This window comes from Podarcis cretensis (genome assembly GCF_951804945.1).
Source record: "Podarcis cretensis genome assembly, chromosome: 15".
NCBI classification, from domain to species: domain Eukaryota; kingdom Metazoa; phylum Chordata; class Lepidosauria; order Squamata; family Lacertidae; genus Podarcis; species Podarcis cretensis.
The window spans coordinates 34,106,641-34,120,890 of NC_137185.1; positions in this window are offsets into that span (position 1 = coordinate 34,106,641).

The window sequence follows — 14,250 nt, forward strand, 5'->3', positions numbered from 1 at the left end:
TTCCAGTGAGCACTTAGGGCTGATTTCCTTCAGAATGGATAGGTTTGATCTTCTTGCAGTCCATGGGACTCTCAAGAGACTCATCCAGCACCATAATTCAAAAGCATCAATTCTTCAGCGAACCAAGGTATTACTGTACAACATTACTTGCTCTGTATTTTTTTTAAAAGTAGATTAAAAAAAAAGCAAAAACCAGCCATCTGGTCTCCTTTCAACCAACAAATAAAAGGATTCCTTTGACTTCCACATAGTCCACTGAGTCCAAACATACACCCCCCCGTGTGGTCCTGTAGGCTATAGTGGCCAAAATGCACTTATTTATAAAGTGGTTGGCCTCCGTGTCTAGGAATACCTATGCCCAGCTTCCGATGCTGTGCCAGCTGTGACCTTCCCCAGATAGGACTAGCCTGCCTTCAGACACCCATGCTCTGGTACCCTCCAATCTAGACTACTGCAATTCACCCTGTGTGAGGCTGCCCTTGAAGACATTGCAATAATACAAGTGCAAAATGCAATGGCCCATGTTGACAGGAGATGTGGGCTGGGGAGATATAACTCTGATTTAAAAATAACTACCCTGGTTGCCAGTTGTTTTCCAGGGCCAATCAAATGTGTGTTTCCCCCCCTGTGGTGGGTCCACGACTGTGGAATGCAGTCTCCATTGTGGTGTGCCTACCTGCATTGTGAGTTAAGACACACCTCTTTTGTCAACCTTTGGGGTGAGGGAACTGCGACGGAATGAATTTACGAACCATTTTATGCTTCTGCTTTACTGTGAGCTGCACTGAGGTAATTGTTTTTAAGCGCTTGTTTTGTATGGCTGCTATATGCTGCTTATTATGCTGTCAACCGCCCCGTTGTCTTCCGGTGAAGTGTGGCGTATTTTTTTTTCTTAAAGGATATATAATAAAATAAATAAATAAACTGCGTTATTCCTTTTTGAAGTGGGAAAGGCAACTTTCCCTCATCTGAAGAGCTACAGCGGGCATCTCCGTGATAAAATAAAAATAAAAATGGTGCTGATTTTTGAGCATACATTCTTCAATAATTTACTCTGCTTCAATCTTATGTATATTTAACAAGTTTCTCTCTTCGCATACACATAAACCTGTAAGCATTAATTTCCCCCTGCAACCTGACACAGTTCTTGTGGAGAAACTGCACACCAGCAATAATATAATCTTGTAAACAGAATTTAATTATTTATGTAAAAGTAGTGAAATGACTTTACAATCAAACTCAATGGATTTTTATGTAATTTGTTTTCTCCCCTAAGCCTGTTATGTAAAAGTGTAAATATTACAAATTATACACGCTGCTTCACTTGTAGAGTGTTTAATATTTTAACAAACTTAAGATGGTCTCTCTCCCCCCCCCCCCCCCAGTTCTTGTCACCGCAAAAGCTATAAAATGGTGCCTTTAGTGACAAATTCTTAGCACGTAGTAATTATACTTTTACTGGGATGTCTTTTAATAGTGTGAGATGGAAGCACATGAGTTTTTGAAGCTGGACTCCTGGGTGGTGATAGGTAGGGGGTGGGGGAGAATTACAATGCGGTTTATATTTAAAGTGGAACCGACCTAATTCATGATTTCTTGAAGAAAAATGCACAGACCAAACACCGTAATCATTCAAAGCGAGCACTTCTCCGAATTTTTGCTGTGCTGTTCTCCAGTTAAGTGAAATGCATATACCAGGGTGAAAATAGTGCGTGGAAATGCACTGTGTTAGGGGAAATGGCTTTGCAAAAATGTGGACATTGGGGAAGATTGCATGACGAAAACTATATTAGAAGAATATAGGAATATATATATATATAGAAGGGACCCTGAGGATCATCTAGTCCAGTGATGGTGAACCTTTTAGAGATCTAAAAGGTTCACCATCACTGCAACCCAAAACCTACTTATTTATTACAAAGTGCCAACACGGCAATTTAACCTGTATATCTCATTTTTTCCCCTCTGTGTTTCATGTTTCTTCCTTATGACTGCTGTTGTAAAAAACAATCCTTCATAAAAGTTATTGCATTACATTCTTCATTAAATTATCTTTCCATGTTATAATTCAGTGCTTTCCCCCCAAAAAATAATGTTTAGAAGTACTCTCATTTTGACTCAAGAAAATCACCACGCCGTGGGCGGGGGCGGGAAATAAATACATTTCAAATTGGAAAAAATAAATACAGTTCAAATTGGGAAAAAATAAATACAGTGGTACCTTAGTTTTCGAACAGCTTAGTTCTCAAACTACAGTGGTACCTTGGGTTACAGATGCTTCAGGTTACAGATGCTTCAGGTTATAGACTCCACTAACCCAGAAATAGTACCTCCGGTTAAGAACTTTGCTTCAGGATGGGAACAGAAATCGTGCAGCGGCAGTGGGAGGCCCCATTAGCTAAAGTGGTGCTTCAGGTTAAGAATAATTTCAGGTTAAGACAGACCTCCAGAACGAATGAAGTTTTTAACCCGAGGTACCACTGTACTTGGAACCTGAACACTTCAAAACCAGAAATGAGTGTTCCTGTTTTGGAACTTTTTTCGGAAGCTGAATGTGCTCTGTTCTAACCTCTATTTTGAGTGCTGCACTTTGTTTTCCTAGTGAGGGAAGGTGGGCCGGGTGGCAAACTGAGCAGGCAAGGGATGCCCCCCCCCCACCGCAGCCTGCTCCTGCTTGCAAGCAAGTAGGAGTGGGATCGGGCTGCTCTGCTAGGCAGTGTTGCCACTTGCACGGTAACAGGAGGTAACAGGAGATGGATCGGGGCTCTCAGCTGGGGAAGTGCAGGCTCCTTCACACTTTCCATTGAGGGGTTCATGGCTGCACTCAAGGGAGATGTTTAAAGGGGCCTCCACCTCCACATCAGATTCCCTGCAATCCCATGAAGGCAGCCAGGCTGAATAGTTGCTGGGGTTGGGGAAGGTGGAGGCAGCCCGGAAGCTGCATCTGAGAGCCCCTTCACCACCTGAAGGCAACCAGGTGCTCCTCAGCTGAGCTGCCCAATCACACTCCTACTTGTGTGCAAGCAGGAGTGGAGGCAGGGATCTCTTAGAAGTGGAGCAGGCTGGGGGGCAGGAGGGGGTGGCGGTGACAGCGCTGGGACCGCAGCGCTGCATTCAAAGTAAAAACCGAAAGTCATGTTGCCTTCCTCTGGGCCCTGGCCTGCTCTCTTGGAGTGCTAGCCGCCGTGGAGTAGGCTGGGGTCGGGCCTGGGCTCAGCCACGTGTCCTTGCCCTCCCAGTGATCTCCTACCTCTTTTCCTGAGTGGTGACAGTGGAGCGGCAAGGTCGGGGCTCCACTCTTTTTTCTCCTTCCTCTTTCTCTCTCTTCCTTCTCCCTCTCCTCCTTCTCCCTGTGTTGGCTCTGGGGTTTTCCCAGCCCTGGAGCGCTGCTGGGCAGTTGGCCGGGTGCTCTTATGCCCAGCTTGATTTGGGTTGTGGGGTGTGTGTGTGTGTGTGTGAACGGTTCCCCCAGTTGACGCGCCAGGCATCCCCGGTTTCCCCTCAGCAGTGGTGGTGGCAGCAGCAGCAGTCTCAGCAGCCCGGAGCCAGCCTGGTAGCGCAATTGGCTCTGGCTGGCTTCAGGAGCTGCTTGCTGCCATGGCGCTCACCATTTTGCCTCACCGGAAGTCCCCATATGATGTGTCTTGTGCCGTTGAACTAATCACGCAACATTCATTTCCTACTAATAAATCTACAACACTTAAAATATAAATCTGGGGACATTAAATGAAATCTGGGGACGTTCCGGGAATGGATTTTGTCCGGGGACAGATTTGTAAATCCGGGGACTGTCCCCGGGAAACGGGGACGTCTGCTATCCATACCTTATGGGGATCAAACCTGGGACCTTGGTGTTGTCAGCACCACGTTCTAACCAGCAGAGCTGTTGAGCAGGTGAAATTCATGCTAAAATGCTGATTAATATTCTTGAGGGCATTTAAACCTAAAAATCATAGACTGGATGGATGCAGAAGAGTGGTAGGGGGCCCCATTTGAGGAACCCCCAGGGGAAGAAGGCAGAGCCAGGGGATTGGTGGTGGGACGGCAATGAGTGGTCAGAGAGAGAAGACTGGGAGGAGGTGGAAGCTGAAGAGGCCACAAGGTTTAGTGAGCAGGAAGAGGCTGTGGCAGAAAGCCATCCAGACTCAGAGGCAGCAGAAACTGATGTTGAAATATGGAGAACTGAACTTAAGACCGGAAAAATGAGAGACTGGGAAAATATAGAATGTTTTTCTCCAAAGCCATGCATTTTGTATCTTGTTTTTGCTAATACACTTCACCATTGGTAATGCATTTCTGTACATATTACTTGACTGGAGAAGAACACTGCAAAATTGGGAATTTTGAAGGATGGGCATGCTTTGGTTGTTTTTGGAAAGTGAAAATTGGGGAGGTTCACCTTTAAATGTGAACTCCCCACACCAAAGGTATTATTAACCTGGAGCTATATTTTGATCTAATGTTTTGTTGGAGATAGGGAAGGGATGTGGTGGTCACTATTTTAAAAATGGTGGAGAATATTTGGGGGGGGGGGGAATTCTGCAAAAGTAATTTTCTCCCCCAGGGTAGGAAGAAAATATTCTCAGAAAAAGAAAAGGGATCAGTTCTAATCAAGACTGCAGCTGACCCCAATCAGCTGTGAAGGATTAAGGCTCCAAATGCCTCTTTAGGTCTGGAAAGAGATAAGGATATACCAAATCAACTCCTGTGATTTGCAGGCGGCAATGGGTGTGAAGCTTTTGGATACATGTGCATGTGCATATTAGAAAGAAGCCTGCTTGAGAAAAGCTGCTTCAGGAAAGAATATTGCACGAGGAATTTCCATCCTGGGAATTTCATCCTGTGCTGTGTTTGTTGCAATCGGCACTGTTTCCGTGCTGCTACAGTTCAGTTGCCTCTGAAGCCTACCTTGTTCTTGCGTCAATTTCTGCTGTGGTTTGATTCTGTGACTGATTGATTCTGTTATCAATTTCAATGCATTTCAACAGAAGGGAGAAAACAATGCAGAAAATTATTTATATAACAAATTATTTATATAACAACAATTTATATAACAACAACAAATACTGCTTGTATTTGTTTGCCTACTTTCCACTCCCGACCTCTGACAACAATGTGAACTGTGGCAATTTCCAGTCCCCTTTCCATGTCTGATGGAATTTGCCAGCATCTGTCCTAAACCACCATCACAATAGGTCACTGGTAGAGCATCTGCTTGGGTTGCACAGGGTTCCAGGTTCAATCCCCAGCATCTCTAGATAGAGCTGGGAAAGCTTTCCTGTATGAAACGCTGGAGAACTGCTGCTAATCAGGGAAGATGATGATGGTTGGGGAATCATTTTCAACTTGTGGGCTGCATTTGCTTCTGGGCAACCTCTCGAGGGCCACATGCCAGCAAAAGTGGGCGGAGCAATGAATATAAATTTTACCATTGCGTTTCAAAAAACATTCGCACAGCCCTTTCTATCCCCCATCTAGGCAAGCAGGAGTTATTATCAATGTTCAAGGACACAAGCAAAAACACTCAAAGGGGATGTTGGCCAAGACTGATGAGGGGTGTGCCTTGGGGAGGAGAGTTCCAAGGGCCAGTTAGAGTGGCCTGGGGGCCAACATTTCCAGTCCATACTAATAGTGTTGGAATGTCATTCTTGGACCTGCATAAGAATTTACATTTTTTGTGGTAGTTTCTGATTCCCTTCTCATTTCATCCCCCCTCCACCTCAGAAAATGATATGCAAACTCTTACTATGACTTGCATATCAAGACGGAGGTTTTCTGCTTTCCCCTTCTTACCGATCCTATTCCAGTTATGTCATTGCCAAAAAGCTAGACTCTCCCCCGCCCCCACTTTTCATTTTTTTAAAATATATTTTTTTTATCTGGCACCAAATCCAACTGAAACAACTTAGCACTGAAGACAGTTTTATAGCTCCTTGTCTTGCCTTGCTCTTGTAGAATAATAATGAGTGTGTGAGGACCATCCTGTATTCTGATTTACAAGACACTCCGAGGTCTCTACTGTATTCCAAGCCCAGAACAGTGAGAAATTATTATAAATCATTGTTTCCCACCCCCCCACCCCCTGGAAAAAAAATTCTCTAAAGGCACCCTGATGGGGAGGGAGAAAAGGGAGTCACTCCAAGTTATTCTTCAAATGATGTTTGTCATACTGACACGCTGTACTGATAGCAATCTGGCTGTGTCTTGTGAAGACATCTCCTCCATCTGTCTCATTGGCTGAATAATATCCCTTTGATTTACAGTAGGAAGGCTTGGTGCAGTATCAAGGAGGCTGTGTCAAAGCTTAGTGATTGCAGTGTCAGGACTCAGTGACCTGTTTCTTCACAGCTCTCAGCAAAAGATGAAGCCTTGTTAGCTTGCAAGCATCTGCCTGCTTGCCTTCCTGCCTCTTCCCAACCACCCCTATGTAATATCCATGTGCGCAGGCCACTTCTTATGTAACATCGCCCAGTGGATTATCTCACATACTCCAACTGTCCCTGTTTCCTGGAGAGAGTCCTTGTTTTCCGAGTTCTTTTTCTGGTAAATCACACGGGAATGCTCCAGACAACTTGGCCAGTCACCATTCTATGGGATGGGTTTTAATGGGTAGGAAAAGCCAAATTAATTGCAGTTTATCTCTCCAGGCACCCATGTGTGTGGGTTGAACAGAGTTTCAACATCCCGTCCTTGGCAGCAAAATTTAAATTAGAGGTAACCTTGTTTAGAGCAAGTCTAGCTATGAGGTAAGCTGGCTTCCCCCTTCTCTCCCCCCCCCCCAACAAAGAATCAGGCAACAACTTGTAAAGTAAGTTTAAATATAAGATTTACTTACTTACTAATCATGCATTTGTTCACAGCAATGGCAGCAGTAAAAGCTATGTAGGCAGTGACCGCTCCCCATATCAAATGGGGGGCGCCTTTCGCATGGTCGCGCACAGCCCCCCCCCCGGCTCCCAGTTCGGCTCCTGGTAGTACGGGCTGGCTTCGCCCTCCCCAGGCTGGATACCTGGAGTTCTCCGCCTACCTCAGCCAATCGCCCAATCCTGCTTGGGGAGGCGTTGCCAGGGGATCGGCCAGGTAGGGGGAGGGACCGCCCTGCCCACACAACGGAAGGTGAATCTTACCTGCAAAGTGTCAGTTGGCTCCAGAGCTTCTCCCACCCTGCCCTCCCTCAGTTAAGCTTTCTTTTGCAAGTTAACCTCTTCTCCACAGGCACTGCTACGTCATGGTCGCTGTTGAAGGGCCGGAAAGGAATTTTCCTGCCTTGGAAGGTTTTGCCTTCCCCGTAACAAAACGTCACAACTTTGGCGGTTTCAGGCCTTGGGTGGAATCATTTAGTCTATCTTCCTAAATGGGGGAGGGGGGCGTGAAGCGGTGACCCACGCCCCCCCTTGCGGCGGTGATCCCAGGGTTCCCGGTTAAAGGGGTCTTGAGAGGAGGCATTGGCCATATGCCGAGAGGTTGTCATTGCTCTCCCCTGCGACGGCAGCAAAATGGGGGGTGGGCTCTCTGCTTGAACATATGTTCTCCAGAGCCAGCCCAATCCCCACACATTGTGGATAACCCTGATGTCTCTCAGATCCCCGGCTGGGGAATGGGAAGGATAAACGACCAATGCCTGAGCCAAGGTCTCCCTACATCTGAAACCTAATAAAGTTGTGGCCAATTTTAATCCCATAGCATGTTGTCTTGAGTCATTATTCTGCTCGGGGGTCGCCTGGGATTGGGGGGACTCTGCCTGTCCACGCAAAATACTTAAAATTAACAGTATAACCAGCTTCAGGTGTGTACTTAGAGCTGGAGTAAGCAGAGGCATGTCTGAATCCAATGCTGGTCAAAGGAAGAGAGAGAAAGGAACAGGAAGTACTATGCACTCCTTCCTCTCCAGGAGGTATTGTCTACCAGTTGTATTTCTATGGTCTGAGTATCTGCCTAACAGCAATACAGCTCTGTGGACTTAACCCCTTCTCATGCTAACTAGCAAGACTATGTGTTTGATGTATTAGAGGATTTTAATATTTTTTTGGAAGCTGCCCAGAGTGGCTGGGGAAGCCCAGCCAGATGGGCGGGGTACAAATAATAAATTATTATTATAAGTTATTATTATTATTTGTTTTGCTACTTATCTCCCACATATTCATCCTGATTTGTTTGTCTAAGCTTATATGGGTGTTATACTATATTCAGTCTTTACTGAGCATTCGTTCTGATTTGTTTGATTTTACAACAATGAACATTTGTCTTGCCTTCATCCTGATTTCTTTGCACGGTGTTTATCCATCTTCCCACCAGTCATTCATTCATCCCACCCTTTCCAATGGATTTCCCTGTAACTTTCCAAACAGCAAAACGTCCGATTCTTTAAAAAGTGAATTTGTTGTGCTGGGGTAGTACAGTGCTTTAATCAACTTTAACGGCACAAAGTAAAAGTTTCAGTATGTGCTTGAACCCCCCTCATAAAATAGTGACAGTCTGCAGGTACCCCACTTTGTCTTGTTTTTTTGGGAGGGAGCTTGGGCAAAATTACCTCCCCTATCCTGGGCTGGGGCAATCTACTCCTCTTCATGTTTGTCCTCTCTGTCTGGGCCCATTGTGTACAACCGACCAGAGAGAGAGCACAAGGAAAGCTTGGAAGATGTTGTTGCACGTCCTGATTCATATCACTGAGAGCAAGTGGAGGGCAGTGACGGCAAGGAGAAGGAGCAGCAAGGGCCCAGAGGGTCCAGGAGCAAATTACCTGTGGATCTCCTTGACGAAATGTAGTTTAGAAATTGCAAAACAAAGGAAAATAAGGCATTGTTCAAGGTGGCAGCTTACACATCACTGAAAAAGAGGACAAAAGAAGACACAGATCTGCATAAAAGGTGCATGTGCTGATTTAGATGCACAAATGCAAATTTAGAAATAATTGTGATAATTGGGGGGGGGGGGAATACATCTCATTGCAGTGGGAAAGACTACAATCAGGTAATCTATGTGCCTGCACACTTAGCTGTCTGGATATTAACAGTGGAGGGGCAACTTAAAGGCTCTTCCTTCTTATGGTTCTTTATCTTTAAGACTGGGGGACATCCCTTCAGATACAGGAGTCCTTCAAATGAGGGAGTGTATTCATTCATCTGCGACTGGACCTTACGGTCAGGGGTCCCTTTGCATTTACCTTTACCTTTACCTTTACCTTTACCTTTACCTTTACCTTTACCTTTACCTTCAGGCTAGTGTAGGGAGGATGGACAATGGCCCTTTTATAGGGTTTGCTAGGGTCATGCCCAGGGACGTGGGTTAAACCACAGAGCCTAGAACTCGCTGATCAGAAGGTCGGTGGTTCGAATCCCCGCAACGGGGGGGGGGGGGGGAGCTCCCGTTGCTTGGTCCCTGCTCCTGCCAACCTAGCAGTTTGAAAGCACATCAAAGTGCAAGTAGATAAATAGGTACCGCTCTGGCGGGAAGGTAAACGGTGTTTCCATGCGCTGCTCTGGTATGCCAGAAGCGGCTTAGTCATGCTGGCCACATGACCCAGAAGCTGTACACCGGATCCCTCGGACAATAAAGCGAGATGAGCGCCGCAACCCCAGAGTCGGCCACGATTGGACCTAATAGTCAGCGGTCCTTTTACCTTTACCTATAGCACCTGCATCCCTTTGGATATGAATATGACACACTCTCTCTTTCTGGGGAGGCTATTTCTAGCTTAAACTCTTTGATGATTATTAACAACATTGGAAACATAGGACCACAGGAAGCTAGATGGACCAAGAGTCCACCTGTATTGTCTGCCTTTGACTGGCAGCTGCTTTCTAGAGAGGAGTCTTTCCTCAGCCCTACCTGGAGATGTCAAGAAATGAACCTGGGACCTTCTGCACACCAACCAGTTGTTCTACTGCTCAGTTGCAACTTCTTCCCAGAAGGTAATGATGGAGCCACAGTTAAAACTTGTGGACTAAAATCCAAATGGACCGCTATTAAGTTGTTGTGCCTTGCAGTTTCCCTCTTCTGTCTAAGCCCAAAGAGTCATTTATATTTCTTCTCTAATGTACTTCTGAATACAAGAGGTATGATTCAGCCAAAGTGAAATGCTTTCAAGTCCCATTAATTTCAATTAACAGAGAGCATTTCAGCCCATCCTTAACCTTAATCAGTGGGACTCAAATGCGCTTTCTATTGGCTGGGTTGTGGCCACTATCTCTTTGCTCTGTGACACAGCGTGGCTTGTCAACGTTGCAGCCATGAAGCACCCTTAGGGTCTTGCTCTGTGTAACCCCCTCCCCCACACTTCTGAAATTGGGGTTGAAAGAAACAAGGGTGAATCTTCTCTCCCTAGTTACAATCTATAGGAAAATTGCTGCTGCCACCACCTCCCCAGGCCAAATAAAGCTTTAAAAAAAATCTTTAAAAATGCCAATTCCTTATGCATTTTAGGTGTGCATGTGTTTGCAGTGGTTATGTGTACCCTATTTTTCGCTCTATAAGACGCACCAGACCATAAGACTCACCTAGTTTTTGGAGGAGGAAAACAAGAAAAAAAATATTCTGAATCTCAGAAGCCAGAACAAAAAGAGGGATTGCTGCACAGTGATCCCTCTTGCTGTTCTGGTTTCTGGGATAGCTGTGCAGCCTGCATTCACTCCATAAGACGCACACACATTTCCCCTTACTTTTTAGGAGGGAAAAAGTGAGTCTTATAGAGCAAAAAATACGGTAATTGTGGTGAGTGTGATTGCTATGCATGCATGTGATTGTAGTGCATGGTACCCGCAACAATTTCTCTGGTTTGCAAATGCACCCTGAAAGGTTTGGCAATTCCTGCAATGCAGAATTTGTGGGGTTACAGCACAACCCATGTGGCGAAACTGTAAAATTTCTAAACTAGGTATCACTGCCTTACCCCCACCTCCACTGAATGTGGGTATGGCTAAAATTTAACTCTCACATTGTGGTTTTTGCATAATCAGTGTGCTCATCTCCATTATTTTGTCGTTATTTTGCTAATAATAATAATAATAATAATAATAATAATAATAATAATAAATTATTATTTATACCCCGCCCATCTGTCTGAGTTTCCCCAGCCACTCTGTGCGGCTTCCAATCAAGTGTTAAAAACAATACAGCATCAAGTATTAAAAACTTCCCTAAACATCATCATCTCAGTGCTGCCGATATGGGAAGGGGACTAAGGCAGAGATAGGGAGGCCCTATGACCTACTTTGCAGGGGAAATAATATTTTCTGCACAATTTCAGTGATCTGGGAAATTTTGTTTGCTAAAAGAAAAGAGGAAGCCACAAACCTTGTTTAGCTCTGGACATCCCTTTTCACCAACAGAACCTTTAAAGAATGGTATTAGACTTGGGTGGAAATTCTTGCCTCCCCCTAAAACTGTTCAATTTATTAATGACTTGCTCTTGTGAACCACCTCGAAGAGAAGTCTCTCTCTGTTTGATGGCTAGCATATTTCTACACCCGTTATATTTTTTATTTGGCTGCCTCCAACTGAGGCACACTCTATTATTGTCAGTAATTCTCAAAACTAGCCTGATGCCCAGAGGCTCATCCTCCCAAGTTAAAAAGATTGGTCGATATCTTTATTGCAGTTGCCCAGAAAAATGTCATGACACTTTGGAGCAGTCACTGACTGTGGGCTCCCATAAAGTTGATTTAGGGCTCAATCCTTCAAGCAACGCCATCCTGAGACAGCAAAAAAAGGGAAAGCCCAGCTGAAGTTCAGGCTACACTTCTTCATAAGTGCAGCTCCACAGTTGCAAAAGTTCAGGCTGCTTTCTTGAATCCAACCCTCATGTACCTCTCTGGGGAAAGAGCATTAAGGATACCTGGCAAGCACAGGATTCTCCCTCCTGAAAGCGTCTAACAGGCTAAACATCAGAATGAACTTTCTGACAGCAAGAGATGTTCAACAGTGGAGGTGGAAGACTCCTTCCTTGGAGGTTAATAATAATAATAATAATAATAATAATAATAATAATAATAATAATAATAATAATAAATTATTTATACCCCGCCCATCTGGCTGGGTTTCCCCAGCCACTTTGGGCGGCTTCCAACAGAATATTAAAATACAATAATCTATTAAACATTAAAAGCTTCCCTAAACAGGGCTGCCTTCAGATGTCTTCTAAAAGTCTGGTAGTTGTTTATTTCCTTGACATCTGATGGGAGGGAGTTCCACAGGGTGGGTGCCACTACCGAGAAGGCCCTCTGCTTGGTTCCCTGTATCCTCACTTCTCACAGTGAGGGAACCGCCAGAAGGCCCTCAGTGCTGGACCTCAGCGTCTGGACAGAATGATGGGGGTGGAGACGCACCTTCAGGTATACAGGTATATTCTTAGCAGAGGTTGGATGGCCATCTGTCATGGATGCTTTAGCTGAGATTACTGTGTTGCTGGGGGTTGGACTAGATGACCCCCAGGTCCCTTCCAACCCTTCCACTCTGCTCTACAATTCTTTGTGTACCATCTTGAGCTCCTTGGGGAGAAACAAGGTGGGATATAAAAACAATAAATGGATTCTATGACGATTGCCTATGAAGATCCAGACATTTGTGTATAAGAGGGGATGATTCACTGCACAGAGTGAGCAGATACTTGCCAAAGCTCAGTGACAGAGCAAATTTATACAGTGGTACCTCGGGTTAAGTACTTAATTCGTTCCGGAGGTCCGTTCTTAACCTGAAACTGTACTTAACCTGAAGCACCACTTTAGCTAATGGGGCCTCCTGCTGCTGCTGCGCCGCCAGAGCACGATTTCTGTTCTCATCCTGAAGCAAAGTTCTTAACCTGAGGTACTATTTCTGGGTTAGCGGAGTCTGTAACCTGAAGCGTATGGAACCTGAAGTGTCTGTAACCTGAGGTACCACTGTATATGTATATACGGTTCTCAAACTTAAACCGTTCCGGAAGTCTGTTCCAAAACCAAAGCGTTCCAAAATCAAGGCTCACTTTCCCATAGAAAGAAATGCAAAATGGATGAATCTGTTCCAGACTTTTAAAAACAGCCCCTAAAACAGCAATTTAACATGAATTTTACTACCTAACGAGACCATTGCTCCATAAAATGAAAGCAATAAACAACGTACTGCAATCAATCCATCAGTAGCTGAACTGAGTTCCACATAGTCACAAGAAACAAAACAAAAAGCTGCAGAAACAAAAATGCAAAATAAATAGCAAAAACAGACCTCGGCATAACACTCAAATCGGAAGCGTAACACTCAAAACAAGGGTTTGCAAACTGGAACACTTCCTTCTGGGTTTGCAGTGTTTGGGTTCCAAGTTGTTTGAGTGCCAAGGCGTTTGAGAACCAAGGTACCACTGTATACATTGACAATGTACCAGGTTCAGTCCAGATTGGGCTGGAAGGGACCCCTGCCTGAAACTCCATAGAGCTGCAGCCAGTCCTGACCTAGATGGACCACCACCCCCCGCCATTTTATGAGTACCCTCCAGAGGAGGGAGAAGGGTAGCCCATCAGTGATGGGCTGCCCTTCTCCCTCCTTGGGGAAAAGCCCCCAAGAGCCACACACACACTCCACATGGCTCGTGAAAGGGAGCACTGAGCAGAGCCTGGAATGCATACAGGCTCTGCTCAGTGCTCCCTTTAAATAATTTTTTTTTTCTTGAATTCCCCCTCTAAAAACTAGGTGCGCTTTGTGGTCAGGTGCGCCTTATGGAGCGAAAAATACGCTAACTATAAGAAGGGAAAGCAAGAGGGACCTTGAAATAAGCTGGTCAGTGGTGGGCAGCTGGACAGCAGACCAAGGAGGCATACAGATCACCTGGTCAAATGTACATGATTTCTATTCAAATTATGTTATTCCTAAATTTGTACCTGTACATCAAATGAGCATATGCAAGCTTTGGGGTGATGCTTTCCCTCTTTTCGCTTGTGTGGGTCATGTTGTAAGAGGCTACCTTTATTCATGATGCTGAAAAAACACCTGTCTGATCATCCTGCACAGAAACAGCCAGGGTGCAGGCAGAGGCTAATAAATAACATTTGAGGACGGCCACTTGGCAAAGTGTGCCCTGGAAAATAAATAGCCAAAATAAAAACAATTTCTGGCACGCTTTCCCCACAAATGGCTGCTTGTCCTTCCTCCCACATGCCTTCTGTTGTCTTTCTCTTCCTTCAGTGTCACATAATCAAAGGTGGGTCGTTTTGTTGTTGTTGTTTTGGAGGGGGGGGGGAGTCTTATAGTGGACCATATGGTGGCTTCGCTAGTCCAACAGAT